Raw genomic sequence first — 13,175 nt, forward strand, 5'->3', positions numbered from 1 at the left:
CCTCCGCGCACGCGCCGCCCCTCCGCGAGCGCCGCCCCTCCGCGCACGCGCCGCCCCTCCGCGAGCGCCGCCCCTCCGCACGCGCGCCGCCCTTCCGCGCGCGCCGCCCCTCCGAGCACGCGCCGCCCCTCCGCGCACGCGCCGCCCCTCCGCGCACGCGCCGCCCCTCCGCGCACGCGCCGCCCTTCCGCGCGCGCCGCCCCTCCGCACGCGCGCCGCCCTTCCGCGCGCGCCGCCCCTCCGCGCACGCGCCGCCCCTCCGCACGCGCGCCGCCCTTCCGCGCGCGCCGCCCCTCCGCGCACGCGCCGCCCCTCCGCGAGCGCGCCACCGCCCTGGGAGCGTAACGACCCGTTAGCGTCGGCAGGTGAGGATCGGTATGTTGTGCGCGTGCGTGCGTGCGTGTGTGGTCACCTTCCGGTCAGGGACTGCTCTCTCCCGGTTCCTGGGAAATCTCCCGGTCGCTGTCCTTGACCCTCACAGAAATCCCGCGCTGTGCTAATAGGTTGGCCTCTGGGCCGCAGAATACTCCAGAGACCCCCCCCCCCCCCCCCCCCCCCCCCCCCGCCCTCCCCTGGCCGTTTCCTTCCTGGCGGCGTTGTGAGCACTGGCTGGGATTTATGAAGACGTTTGGAACGCTCGTTTTTAAAAAAATCATTTTATTGGGGGCTCGTACAATTCTTATCACAATCCATACATACATCCATTGTGTCAAGAACATACATTTGTTACCATCATCATCATCTTTGAAACATTTGACTTCTACTTGAGCCTTTAATATCTGCTGCTCCTTTTCCCCCTCCCGCCCCACTACCCCCTGCCTCATGAACCCTTCATCATTCATAAATTATTATTATTTTGTCATATATCACACTGTCCACTGTCTCCCCCCACGCTCTTCTCTGCTGTCCATCACCCAGGGAAGAGGCTGTACGTGGATTCTTGTAATCAGTTCCCCCTTTCTACCCCACATTCCCTCCACCTTCCAGGCATCACCACTCTCACCACTGGTCCTGAAGGAGTCATCTGCCCTGGATTCCCTGTATTTCCAGTTGCTATCTGTACCAATGTACATCCTCTGGTCTAGCCAGATTTGTAAGGTAGAGTTGGGATCATGATAGTGGGGAGGAAGAAGCATTTAAGAACTAGAGGAAAGTTACATGTTTCATCATTGCTACCCTGCACCCTGACTGGCTCATCTCCCCACAACCCTTCAGTAAGGGGTGTCCAGTTGCCTACCAATGGGCTTTGAGTCTCCACTCCGCACTTACCCACGTTTACAGTGATATGATTTTTTGTTCTTTGATACCTGATACCTGATCCCTTCAACCGCTCTTGGTCACACAGGCTGGCGTGTTTCTTCCATGTGGGCTTTGTTGCTTCTGAACTAGATGGCCACTTGTTTATCTTCAAACCTTTAAGACCCCAGATGCTGTATCTTTTGATAGCCAGGCACCATCATCTTTCTTCACCACATTTGCTTATGCACACATTTGTCTTCAGTGATCGTATCAGGAGAAGGTGGGCACCCATTGATATGATTTTTAGTTCTTTGATGTCTGATAACTGGTCTCTTCTACACCTCGTGGTCAGACAAGCTGGTGTGCTTCTTCCATGTGGGCTTTGATGCTTCTCAGCTAAATGGCCACTTGTTTATCTTCAAGCCTTTAAGACCCCAGACGCCATATCTTTTGATAGCCCTGCACCATCAGCTTTCTTCATCACATTTGCTTATGCACACATTTTTCTTCAACATTCGTGTTGGGAAGGGTGTGCATCCTGGAATGCCAATTTAATAGAACAACATGTTCTTGCATTGAGTAAGTGCTTGAGTGGAGGCCCAATGTCCATCTGCTGCCTTAATACTAAACCTATAAATATATACACGTAGATCTGATTCCCCACACTCTCATAGAAATATATTTACATATGTACATTCCAGTCTTTAGACCTCTATAAATACCCTTTGTCATCTAGTTCTTTCCTCTATTTCCTTTTACTTTCCTCCCGTCCCACTACCATGCTCAGCCTTCATTTGGGTTTCAGTAATTTCTCTTGGTTACATTGCCCTGGGAGGCGGGGGTAAGGAGGTGGTGCTGACCAGCCCAGGGGTGAGGAATGCTCGTTTTCAAGGCCCAGGGCGAGAGGACGAATGGACAGACGGGTGTGAATGTCCTTCATATAAGCCGACAACACTTGATCAACACCAGGCTTTTCAAGGTTGTACTCCATCATAAAGTATTACCTCCCCCCAAAATGTATTTTTCAATAAAATCTCGCATAGGTGAGACACCCCGTTGCACTCTGGAGACGTAGATGTCAAGGTATTTGCTGCATTGTCTGCCCATAGTGGTGATGTGCGTGTGCTCTGACTGCCCGTCCCCTCAAGTCCAAAGGTTGATCCATCCTGCACGGTCATCCTCACAGTGGTTGCTGTGGAGTCCATTGTGGCTCTGTGTACTGTGCGCCTTCCCTCCCAGGGACTCCTCTTCCAGTATCGTATCATATTCCGTTGTGAGCCACAAGATTTTCCTGGACTGTTGTTTTCCCAGAATGCCAGACCTTCCTCTTTCTTCATAGTTGATCTCAGTTTAGAAGTCGATTTCCAAGCTTTTCTTCCTGCTCGGTCATACTTAAGAAGCACAATTGAAACCGGTCCACCCTGAGACCCTGCTGGTGTTTGAAATGCCAATGGCATACTTTCCATTGCCACAGCAATACCCAAGCCACCACACGAGACAAACTCATGGTTGGGAGTTGTGATGGAGGAAAATTAATTTTCCGCATGTGGGTACTAGCTATCAGCTCTGTAACCAAACTCAGACCCTCATCCCCCCTACTCTGCCTTGAGACAAAATTAATCCATCGGACTTTATACTTAACAGTTTTTCCATAAAACACTTGTAAATCTTAAAATTTGAGGTAATTCCAGATTTTTATAAAGAGTTGCAAGAGTAGTGAGAGAACTCCTTATAGCCTTTGCTCAGATTCACCAGATTGCTCATCTTTTGCTACATTTGCACGTTGCTCATTCTATATACAGATACTTAGATTTTAGAGAGAAAATCTATATGAAGGGGCTTCAAATACTTCATGGAAATTTTACTTATCTTTCAATTTAATTTTCCACAACCTTTTGGAAGCTGCCATGTACACCTCTATTCCCTACTCCCTAGCTTGTTTAATTTCCCTCAGTCTGACACATTTGAGGGTTAGGGGGACACTGGTCAATTACTTTATCCGCAGCTTCTCGATGTGAACTTGTCCAATGTTTCCTGGTGATTAGATTCATATAATGCATCACTGACTGGAATGTTATGTAAACCAAGTAGTGTCCTCAGGTATCCTATCTGGAGATAAGAGTATTGATCAGTCCCTTCGTGGTGATGTTAATTTTTGATCACATGGTCTTCACGTCTGATTCATAGAAACCCTGTGGGTTTCCGAGGCTGAATATCTTTACAGGAGCAGAAGGCGTCCTCTGGCTCTAGTGCAGCGGTTCTCAACCTGTGGGTCGCGACCCCTTTGGGGATCAAGCGACCCTTTCACAGGGGTCGCCCTATTCCTAACAGTAGCAAAATGACAGCGATGAAGTAGCAACGAAAATAATTTTATGGTTGGGGGTCACCACAACATGAGGAACTGTATGAAAGGGTCGCAGCATGAGGAAGGTTGAGAACCACTGCCCTTGTGGAATAGTGGATAGCTGGCCTTGATGTTAACAGCCCATCGCTTAACCCACTACCGCTCCCTTTGCACTGTAGTGCTTGCTCATTCATGGCCCTAAAGTAGATTCTGACTCAGTGATTGTAACTTTTTTAAAATTAAAAGATCATTTTACTGGGGTCTCTTATAGCTCTTATAACCATCCATACCTCTATTTTATCCAGCATATTTATATATTTGTTGCCATCATTTTCTAAACATTTACTTTCTATTTGAGCCCTTGGTATCAGCTCCTTTTCCTCCCCTCTCTCCCCATCTCCCACTCTTGTGACCCCTTGATAAACTATAAATTATTATTTTTATATCTTATACTGACCTCTGTCTCCCCCCACGGTTTCTGTTTTTTGTCTCCGGGTTTGGGAGGAGGGGAGATGTTAATGCTTTCTGGGTATAGAAAACCTCATCTTTCTCCCACAGAATAGCTGGTGGTTTCTAACAGCTGACCTGTGGTTAGTAGCCAACACATAACCTACTACATTACCTGGGCTCCTGGTGCCTAAAAAGGACTGAATCATAGCGACCTCCTGTACAACTGGATGAAAAGGCCAGCTCCTGCCCCACCCTCACACTGTGTATGAAAGTAGGATGCTAGGGAGCCCCTGGCCAGCCCAAGGAGGGCAGACCTACCATCAGGGACTTGGCTGGGTGTGCCCTTGATGGAAATTGGGGTACTAGGGCTGCATGGTCTTGAGTCATGTCCCAACAAAGGTGGCTAGAGTGCGGGCCCTGAACCACTCTTATGATTTCTTCCATCTGCTATCATGTATGTATCCCAATCATGGTCTCTTTCCTGCGTCTGTAGGCCTGCCCCCAACTGTGATGAACAGATCTACTGCCATTTATAGTTCTGTGCCTGCTTCCTTTGCTTTCCATCTGCAGAGCCCGAGTCTCTATGAGTCCTTGGATGCCAGCATGGCCTTGTGCAGAGAGTTTCCCTCACCTGGATGAGTTGTCTCCAAGGGGGTCTGTGCCTTTCACTGGAAACTGTTATTTAGAAACAGATCTGAGCTCGAAAAATGTTTCACTTTAAGCTGAAGCGGTCTTATCATTGTTCTGTTTAATGTTTAATAAATGTATATCTATAAGTTATATTTGAATTCGGGTTCTCTTTTCTCCCTTAAAGGAGCCCTGGTGGCACTGTAAGCTATGATTTAGTTTGCTAGCCACAAGGTCAGCAGTTCAAACCCACTGGTTGCTCCAAGGGAGAAAGATGAGGCTCTCTGCTCTGGTAAAGATTAACAGTCTCAGAAACCCTGTATCAGGTTACTTTGAGTTAGAATCTACTCCCAGGCAGTGGGTTTGGTTTCCTTCCTGAGGACGCTTCCCACAATGAAGTTTAATTCTTATTTATTTATTTAAAAATAATTTTATTGGGGGTTCGTACAACTGTTATCACAACCCACACATCCGTCTATTGTGCCGAGCACATTTGTACATTTGTTACCATCACCATTCTCAAAACATTTGCTTTCCACTTGAGCCCTTGGTATCAGCTTCTCATTTCTTCCCTCCCTCCCCCATCCTCCCTCCCTCAGGAACCCTGGATAATTTATAAATTATTATTTTGTCATGTTTTACACTGTCCGATGTCTCCCTTCACCAACTTTTCTGTTGTCCATCCCCCAGGGAGGAGGTTATATGTAGATCCTTGTAATCAGTTCCCCCTTTCTACTCCACCTTCCCCTTCCCCTCCTGGTATCACTACTCTCATTATTGGCCTAAGGGGTTTATCTGCCCTGGATTCCCAGTGTTTCTGGTTCTTATCTGTACCAGTGTACAGCCTCTGGTCTAACCGGATTTGTAAGGTAGAATCCAGATCATGATAATGGGGGGGGGGGGAGTGGGAGGAAACATAAAGAACTGGAAGAAAGTTGTATGTTTCACCATTGCTACTCTGCACCCTGACTGGCTCGTCTCCTCCCTGCGAACCTTCCATAAGGGGATGTTCAGTTGCCTACAGTTGGGCTTTGGGTCTCCACTCCCATTTCATATTTTGTTCTTTGATGCCTGATCCTATCGACACCTCATGATCACACAGGCTGGTGTGTTTCTTCCATGTGGGCTTTGTTGCTTCTTAGCTAGATGGCCACTTGTTTACCTTCAAGCCTTTAAGACCCCAGACACTATATCTTTTGATAGCCAAACACCATCAGCTTTCTTCACCACATTTGCCTATGCACCTGCATTGTCTTCAGCGATCATGTTGGGAAGATGAGCATCATGCAATACCAGTTTAATAGAATAAAGTTGTGGTAAATATATAATAATTTTTCAATTTGAGAATTAAGAGTATAGGGCTGGAGTCTAGCTTGTCAGTCAGATCATAGCCATTGAGGCCTCTGTGTGGGCATGGCCTAAGAATTCTGAGAAATCCAGTGCTTCCTTCTTGGAGTTGGGAGACTCTCTGCACACATCCTGGGAGACATAGCAACTGAGAAGACACATGGACCCACCCTGATGCAGAGACCCCTGCCAGAGCTGAGATGTTTCTAATGTCACTGGATCCAAAGACTTTCTACCCACCGGCCTGTGGTCTTCTACATTAGGCATCATTGCATGTGTTTCGTGAGTTTGAAGAGGACTTTATAGATTGGTATCGGACATATGGGCTAATATCGGCCTTATGGACTTGATCTGGACTGGGCTGGGATGTTTTGTCAATGTTCAATTGCTCTTGTATATAAAGCTCTTTCTTATACATATGTATGTCCATGAATTTGTTTCTCTAGTCTACCCAGACTCACATGAAAGTGTTCTTGCATTGAGGGAGTACTTGAATAGAAGCCCAATGTCCATCTCCTACCTTAATACTAAACCTATAAATGTATGCACATAGATCTATTGCCCCATTGTCATATATAAATATATGTACATATGTACATGCCTGTATTTAGACCTCTATAAATGCCCATTGCCTTCTCGTTCTTTCTTGTATTTCCTTTAACTTTCTTCTTGTCCCGTTATCATGTTCATCCTTCATTTAGATTTCAGGAATTCCTCTTGGTTACATTGCCCTTGATCAAGCCCTACCAGGCCTCCTATATCCTCCTCGGTATCGATTTTGGATTACTTGTTGTTCCCTTGTCCCTGGATTTGTTAACACCCACTTCCTTTCCCCTGCCTCCCCCTTTCCCATGGCCCCCAGAACTGTCGGTCCATTATTTTCTCCTCCAGGTTGTTTATCCCGCCTATGTTATATAGATATACCTGCAGAGTTAATAATATGCACATTAACAAGACTGAGAAAAACAAAGCAACAAAAGATAACAAAAGAAGAGCCAAAAAAAAGAACAACAACAAAAATGGAGAAAAAAACAACAACCACCACCCTGTAAATAGTTCAAGGTCTGTTTGTTGACCTTTTGGAGTGTTTTCTGGTTGGGTTTGATGGGGTGCTATACCTTGGCCCCTAAATCTATTTTTGGTATTCCCTGGAGACTTCGTTGCTCTATTCCCCTTGCTGTTCTGTTGCACACCCTTAGTGTTTTGCCTCAGTGTGGAAGTTTAATTCTTGTGTCTTCAGATCTTCAGTTGTATTTCATATACATCTTCTATTTGCTGACAAATTATTTGCTGACAAAGAAATGTGTTTTTGCTTCTTATATGATGTCAACAAAAACAAGTGCTCTCTCTTTCTATATATATATATATAGAAAGAGAGAGCACTTGTTTTGTGTATATATATAGCTTTTTTCCCCTTTGCATTAAGTAAGCTCTTCAAAAAAGGCCTCAAACATTGTCAAAAGGAGCCTTGGGGGCATAGTGGTTACCTATTGGGCTGCTAACCAAAAGGTCAACAGTTCAAAACCACCAGCTGCTCCACAGGAGAAAGTTGAGGCTTTCTATTCCCATAAAGAGTTACAGTTTCAAAAAAAAAAAAGTTACAGTTTCAGAGAACTAAAGGGGAAGTATGCATTAGAATTGACTTGATGGTAGTGAGTTTGGCTTTTGAAGCACTGTTATCAGTTTTAAAGGTCCAGAGTGAAAGAATATCACATGACTTTAAATTAGCTAATATCTCAAGGGTCACTATAATTTAGGGAAAGGTGAGTGGTTAATGACAGTATGAATAAATGCATTTCACAAATAGTGGCTGTTTCCAAACACAAATAAACATCTTTATGATGTTCTCTAAATTTTTTTCTCTATAATTTATGCACCTGTTGGGTCACCTTTCTTTGAAATGGGTACAAATATGGATCTCTTCAAGTCAGTTGGCCCAGTAGCTGCTTTCCAAATTTCTTAGCATAGATGAGTGTTCCCAGCACTTCGTAAGCTTGTTGAAACATTTCAGTTGGCATTTCATCAATTCCTGGAACTTTGCTTTTGGCTAATGTTTTCAGTGGCTCCTTCAACACCGTTGGTTCTTGCTCATATGCTGCCTCCTGAAATGGTGGGATGTGGACTAGTTCTTGTTGGCATACTGATTCCGTATACCATCTTTTTAATGCTTCCTGCAAATCCATAGGGGGAAATAACGCTGGTGAAGTATGCACACCTTTGAATAATCACTATTTAGGATGAAAAGGCAGCATTTCCCCAAGGACAACGTTCAGAGGGTGAGGAAAGAAGGAAGAGTGCGAACAGGAAACTTGGGAGAAGTGGAATGTGACAGAGCGTTGAGGAAGCTGCAATGAACAAGAGGGAACAAAATGCATTTGAATTGTTGAAGGTAAACCTGAGAATCTCCCAATTTACAATAAAAATTATTATTAAAAAAATAAAAGGTAGCATATGAGCAATAAATGATGGCATTGAAGGCAGAAGTTCAAGTCCTACTCTAGATATCAGCAAAAGACCACGTCTCCAGGAGTTGATGAAATACCAATGGAAGGAAATATTGCAACAAATCAAGGCAGCACTGGAATGCTCACTAGTCTGTGCCCGGGTTTGGAAGACAGCCACTTGGCCAGCCAATCGGCAGAGACTGCCAGAAGGATGGTTGACTGTGTAAAGACATTCAACTGTGTGGATCCTAACAAGCTATGAATAACACTGGCGAAAGTGAGAATTCCAGAACATCTCATTGAGCTCTGTGGGACCGGTACACCCACCAAGAGGAAATCATTGGGACAGAGCAAAGGAGTATTGCTTGGTTTAAAATCTGGGATGGTGTGAATCGAGATTGTATCTTTCCCCCATACTTATTAAATATGGTGCTGAGCCAATGATCCAAGAAGAGAATGCAGCATCAGGATAGAAAGAAGGCTCACTAACAAAGCAGATGATACAACCTTGCTCTCTGAAAGCCAGGAGGACTGGTGGCACTTGCTGATAGAGATCAAAGACTGCAGCCTTCAGGATGGATTACCGCTCAATGTAAAGAAAGCAGAGTCCTTGCAAGTGGACCAATCAGATGATAAACAGAGAAATGATTGAAATTGTTATGGATTTTATTCTACTTGGATCCATAATCGACATTCATGGAAGTAGCACTCATGAAATCAAGAAATGCCCAACGTATTGCACTGGGGCAAATCTGCTGCATAAGCTTTTTTAAAGTGTTAAAAAGCAAAGATGGCATTTTAAGGACGAAAGTGTGCCTGACCCAAACCTTGGTATTTTCTATTGCCTAATTCTATCTATCTATCAATCATCTAGCTAATTGATGCATTTGAATTAATGTGTTGGTGACGAATATTGAAGTACCGTGGACTGCCAGAAGAACAAACACACTGGGCTTAAAGAAAGTACAGTCTCAATGCTCCTTACAAGTGAGGATCATTCCCTTAGCTGACTAGTTCATCTTTGTCTTCGTACTGTCTGAGACTTTAAATTGGGGGTCTATGAACTATATTTGGATTCCTGTGCACAGTAAAGAAAGACCCCCGTGTTGAAGAGATGCTGTGGAGAACAGCCATGCCCCTTCCCAACGGGGAACGAAGTGCCTCCAACAGAGCACTGAGCCTACTGGTTAAGCACGAGTTCTGAACTCGCCTTAACTTATCCCGCCTCAGCAGTTTGTCTCCACCAGCCACTCTGTGGGCGAAAGATGAGGCTTTCTATTCCCATAAACAGAGTCTCAGAAGCCCACAAAGATAGTTCCACCCTGTCCAATAGGGTCACGGACGAGTTGGTCTTGATTCGATGGCAGTGAGTTGCTTTTTTCAATTTTTCTTTTTGGCATCCAACTTCCACCACTGTGGAACTTGGGGCAAGTTGATTGCTCTAATTTTGTTTCTTCGTAGGAACCTGTGCAGGGAAAACTTCCCCTTACCGGAGTGGTCTGGTCTTTGTCTTTTGCTACTGGGAGCTGATGACGAGACCTCTGGACTGTCCTGCCCGATAAAGGTGTCTGTTTGCTGAGGGCTTCCGCTACCAGATCATCTGAACTGGAATTGATGATGGGCACGTTGAACCATGCCATATTCGTTCCACTCTGGAGAGGCTTTAGCCTGATCTCCAAGAGGACTAGAAACTAAAGTGCAGTCATGTGGGCAGAATGCAAGCAAGGTACAGTAAGAACCCTGGAGACCAATGGCGGAGTACGCTTCCTCGGCTAACAAGACTATGAGTGTGATCACGTATTGTGCAAAGAAGGACGTAATGCTGTCCAAAACTCCACGGGGCGAGGACAACCAAAAGCTTTGTGTTTGGACTTCTACATCTAGGAATACAGTTTTGACGACAGCCTTTGAGCTGGTTTTAATGATATCCTTTGGCTGTCCTAAAACTATAATCCTAAATGTAGCACTTTCATTGGGTTCTGTGAGTCAGTCCAGGAAATGATCAAACTGGAGGGTGGTCATTTGTAGCTTGCTCGTCTGAAAGTGAGGGTAGCCCCAGGAATCCCTCAATTTGTGGCTGGTGGGTGCCTGGAGTGCCATTAGACTGATGGTCTGCTAGAAAAAAAATATTTTTCAGTTATTTAAAAAATTTTATTTAAAAAAATCATTTTATTGGGGGCTCGTACAACTCTTATCACAGTCCATACATACATCTATTGAGTGTCATGCACATTTGTACATTGGTTGTCATCATCATTCTCAAAACATTTGCTTTCTACTTGAGCTCTTGGTATCAGCTCCTCATTTTCCCCTCCCTCCCTGCCACGCACTCCCTAATGAACCCTTGATAATTTATAAATTATTATTTTGTCATGTTTTATATTGTCTGATGTCTCCCTTTACCCACTTTTCTGTTGGCCATCCTCCAGGGAGGAGGTTATATGTAGATCCTTGTAATCAGTTCCCTTTTTCTACCTCACCTTCCCTTCACCCTCCCGGTATCGCCACTCTCACCACTGGTCCTAAATGGATCATCTGTCCTGGATTCCCTGTTTCCAGTTCCTATCTTTACCAGTGTCCATCCTCTGGTCTAGTCGGATTTATAAGGTAAAATTCAGATCATGATAGTGGGAGGTGGGGGCAGGACGGAAGCATTTAATTAACTTGAGGAAAGTTGTATATTTCATCGTTGCTACACTGCACCCTGATTGGCTCGTCTCCTCCCCATTACCCTTCTGTAAGGGGATGTCCGGTTGCCTACAGATGGGCCTTGGGTCCCCAATCTGCACTCCCCTCATTCACAATGATATGATTTTTTTTTTTGTTCTTTGATGCCTGATAACTGATCTCTTCAACATGGTCTGCTAGAAATTATAAAGTTTTTTTTTTCTAGTGAAGAAAGTAAATCATTCTATAAAACGGGGAAACATTTGTAGATATCCATATGAGATGTTGTCATAATGAAAATTGTGGGGAGAATAGTAAAGGTTTGAAAGGGTGAATTGAGCAAAAGGGGAGCCAGGAGGGAACAAGGCAAAAAGTTACAAAGCAGTTGTTAAAAGACAAGCTTCTGGTTTTCCCAGGGCGAGGCTTATCCATTGCACTCCGGATGTGCTGACCCCTGCAATTTCCCCAAATGTGGGAAACTCGACTGCATAATTTGTGGTAGTGGGGGATTGCGTTTGCGCTCTCCCCTGATAAAAATAAAAAAAGAGAAAACAAAAATAAAGAGAGAGAAAAATATTTTAGAAAAAAAAAAAGACAAGCTTCAATGTTATCAGAAAGCTTTTTTGGTTACATCCCAAGCCTGTTGTATCATAAGAGTTATTTAATGACATATTCTGCCAGGACTTCATTTTCTGTGAGCGATGCAGTCGGTGTCCTTAGCATAGAAAACCTGAGTCACAAATTTGCAAAGGAAAATCCTAGTGAATCAAAGTTTCATTTGAGATTCAGGATATCAACCAAGTCTTAATATATGATCTAGTTTAACCATAAAGTAATTTACATTGAGCATAACTTCTTTTTAACATAATCATTTCTATTTTCCTATTATCCTGCTGACCAAATTGCCTTTTTCTTGGGCTAGCTGCACAAATGTTCTTAACCCCAAATCAAAACCAAAATTAAACTTACTGTCTTCAGGGAGATATTAACTCATGGCCACCATGCAGAGCAGAGTCAGACTGCTCCATCGGGTTTCCGAGGCGGTAAATCTTTATAGGAGCTGGCCACCTCACCTTGCCCCCACAGAGCAGCTGCTGGGTTCAAACTGTCGACCACTCAGTGTGCCATCCAACACTTAACAGGTACCAAGGCATTCTTTATCCAAGTGAAAATTCCGACTTTTCCCTTCTTTTTTCTTCCAGTGTATAATTAAGGGTTTTTGTTTGTTTTGTTTTTTACTTTTACACTTTTCTTTTATACTTTAAAAAATAATTTTATTGGGAGCTCTTACAGATGTCATAACATTCCAAACTTCAGTCACATCAGCAGCATTGTGAAATTGCTACCACGATCAGTTTTAAAACACTTTCTTTCTTCTTGAACTCCTTGATATCAGCTCCCCTCTATCCCCTCCTTCCCTCACCCTACCTCCCAGGGACCCTTCCTCTTCTTCTTCTTTTTTTCTATAATAGTTTGATTTTTTGGCCATATCTTACATAATCCAATATATCTATTCACATACAATTCTGTTGTTTGATCCCATCGAGTGAGGTTATACGCCATCAGTGCTATCAGCTCCTATTTCCCTTCTCTCTCCTCCTCTTCCTGTACCTTCAAGGACTCATTACTCCTGTTACTGTTTCTGATGGTTAGCTATCTTGACTTTCATGTACCAAACATCTTAAATATACAGATGAATGTACACAAGTCTAACATGATTAATGAGGTAAAACAAATAAAAGCCATAATAGTAAGGGGAAGAAATATTAAAGCACTAGAGGATAGTATGTGCTTCATCAGTGCTATACTGTACCCTGAATTTATCATCCCTTCCATGTGACCCTTGTGAGAGGGTCTGTCCCATTAACTTGCAGGTGGGTTTGGGGTCTTCACTACATCCATGTCTCTTCACATCGATTTGGTTACTTGTATTTGAACTTCTGATACCTCTTTTTTTTTTTAGGACAAAATTTCATTTATTTGTCATTAGAAATAAATATTTCACAATATATAATTACATATTGTTTTTGTGATGAATCAGTAGGCTTTAATTATGT

The 13,175-nt window shown here is 43.9% G+C and overlaps 1 non-coding gene across 1 annotated transcript; it reads left to right on the forward strand.

The window, feature by feature from the left end:
* Window positions 1-11,488: 11,488 nt before the first annotated feature.
* On the forward strand, window positions 11,489-11,648 carry LOC142441776 (U1 spliceosomal RNA). The gene has a single exon (XR_012783118.1). It is a non-coding gene; the product is annotated as a U1 spliceosomal RNA (small nuclear RNA).
* Window positions 11,649-13,175: the final 1,527 nt, after the last annotated feature.

Source organism: Tenrec ecaudatus, chromosome 2 (genome assembly GCF_050624435.1).
Source record: "Tenrec ecaudatus isolate mTenEca1 chromosome 2, mTenEca1.hap1, whole genome shotgun sequence".
Lineage (NCBI taxonomy): Eukaryota > Metazoa > Chordata > Mammalia > Afrosoricida > Tenrecidae > Tenrec > Tenrec ecaudatus.